This window comes from Microcebus murinus, chromosome 10 (genome assembly GCF_040939455.1).
Source record: "Microcebus murinus isolate Inina chromosome 10, M.murinus_Inina_mat1.0, whole genome shotgun sequence".
Lineage (NCBI taxonomy): Eukaryota > Metazoa > Chordata > Mammalia > Primates > Cheirogaleidae > Microcebus > Microcebus murinus.
The window spans coordinates 49076353-49078965 of NC_134113.1; the positions used below are offsets into that span (position 1 = coordinate 49076353).

At 34.9% G+C, this 2613-nt stretch overlaps 1 pseudogene; it reads right to left on the reverse strand.

Moving 5' to 3' along the window:
- Positions 1-231: 231 nt before the first annotated feature.
- Positions 232-544, reverse strand: LOC105871509 (alpha-ketoglutarate dehydrogenase component 4 pseudogene; annotated as a pseudogene).
- Positions 545-2613: the final 2069 nt, after the last annotated feature.

The window sequence follows — 2613 nt, forward strand, 5'->3', positions numbered from 1 at the left end:
TTTTAAAAAGTACAAAGTATATAAGCAATTAGGTAAACTTGTAGATAAGCTGACAAAGATAAATTAGGAGATATAAGTGCTGTAATCTAAGAAGAATATTAATTTTCTATATTTCATTTGTTATAGTATATTTATTAAAATTGTTCAATGTACAATTTCTTATTTGTCATTTTGGAAGTCCTGACTGGAAAGATAATTCTCTTGTCTTAGGACAAACACTAGCCACAGTGACTATTCTGGACTTCCACATTGGATAAATTCAATATCTTCTTGAGACACAAGTTTCTTCTGTATTTCTGAGGTAGTGTTTTTACTATCTCTGCACTGTCTGGTAGACTCTGGTGATTTACTATCCTTAGAATCTGCGAAATTGAAAAGGAGTGAGATGGTAGCCCTGCTGATCTCAAAGCTCCTGATACATTGGGTTTAGAATTGTCTCTTCTGTCAGGGTACCTTATTAATGGAGGATGTGACTTAATGACCTGAACCACTTTTTTTTTTTTTTTTTTTTTTTGCTGGCAGATGCCATTTTGCTGCCCATCATGACCTGTGAGAACCTGGAGATACTTCTCTTTTAATAACAAGTATCCTTATTTAAGGTTTATGCTTATATTGGTGTTTATTTGTTATGTCAATATTGCTTAAAGTATATAGAATTAGGTTTCTTCATAAGGGTTTTTATTCATGGAGACCGTAATAGATTTTATCCTTGAGGTATCAATGCATATTCCATGCACCTTATTCTTTCTCTCCCAATTATGTGACCTTAAATAAACACTCATGCGACATGGACTTAATGATACTTGTCTCATAGGGCTGTTGAGGGGCTAAGAGAAGGCTACATGGGAGAAAGTGCTTTGCAAAAACATAAACATGCTGGAGTTCTTCCTACACCCTCTTCCCACACCTAGAATGTGAACAAGATAATGATTTCACCTTGTTCTAGTACATATTTATATTACATTTCCAGGTATTCATGGCCACATTTCCTCTCTGGAAATAAGATACAGCATGAAAAAGTTAGAAATCATAAGGACCTTTTGGGTCACCTACTTCATCTTTCTCTGAACAGAGTCTGTTGTTTGGGAACCATAAACTGGTTTCACAAAGCTTTCTTTCACAGTCCATTCTAACCTCTTTGATATTTTTACCTAGGTGGGTTTTTCCTCAGCTAACCTAAATTTTTCTCATTAATAACTCTGGATAAAAATGAGAATGATATTGAAAAATTATAACTTTCTTCATATCACTTCATAACTTTCTTTTCTCTATACAAACTAATCCTATGGCTTTTACTCTCTTCTTTTCTTCATATTCACTGTTCTCCCTGAAATCCATTTACATGAATTTTCACTCAGCTGGTTCTTGGTTATTACCTATGGATAGATTATAATTATAGATAAAGTAATGCATTGCTGCTGTTATTTTAGAAGGATTTCCTTTAAAGTTAGTATTTGTTTCCTTACTTAGGCTAGACTCTAAAAGCATGATTTAAGGAATCTTAGGATAATAATTAATCTGTTTTTTCTCTTTTTTCTTTTTCTTTTTTGTTGCTATTGATTTAGTTAGTTTCCCATTTTAATGTTTAAGACTAAAAGTAGGATAAAGGTTGGTGGAGAAGGAGGGCCAAAAGAAAACTGTTTGTTCTTTAGGACAGGACAGGTAGGGGAACTAAGCTGAAGCAATCAAAGTGTTGTATTGAGTCTCTTAGGCTATGAGGCCCCACCCATGCAAATTTACTCTTATTATAGGGGCTGGAGCCATTGCCAATGTGAAGTGTTAACCAAAGAAGACAAAATGGAAGAAAAATTGAGAAGAACTCCTTTCACTATTTATCTTATTGACTCACTATCAAATCACATTTCCTGTTCTTTCACTTCCATTTAGTTGGAGATTTTAGTTCATAAGGGAGGAATGTTCCCACTGAACTGGGAGTTGAGAGAGCCACCTGGTCACTTGGGGCTTCTCATGCCACTGAAACAGCATGCCAAGGAGGTTGTTATGTTTTGGCTGGGGCAATTGATCCAGTTTAGCAAGGAGAAAATGAGTTGGTTTGCCACAAAGGCACCAGAGATGAACATGCTTAGAATTTGGAAGATTCTCTTGATGTGCCTGTTAGTTTTCCCATATTCAGTGGTACAGTGAAACAGGCAGAACTGCCAAAGATACAAATCGTTCAAGAAGTTCAGGAATAAATAAGTGGTTTATCATATCAGGCAAAGAGCTAGGGCTAGCTGAGCTACTTGATGAGGTTAAAGAGAATTTATAATAGCAATGGAAAAAGGATTTTATAAATACAGACTATAGCCATCTGAGTTGTTTTACAGGCAGTAAAAGGCATGTATTTTCCCCCTGCTTTGATAAGAATATATTTGTGGACATTAATCATCTTTTTCTTTCCATTTAATTCCCACATAATATAAGCTAAGGTGTATGTGTTAATAATCATTAGCCTTGTATCTCAGTATTCAAATACATGATATCAAATGGAGAGAATGAATTATATAGAAAAGAAATAAGCGTCACCAATACAGGCATAAAATGATATGGGACTTTGTGTTTCATCTTTTGTGGAGGTCATCAGGCCTTCAACTAAGTGAAGAAGAGTTGCGA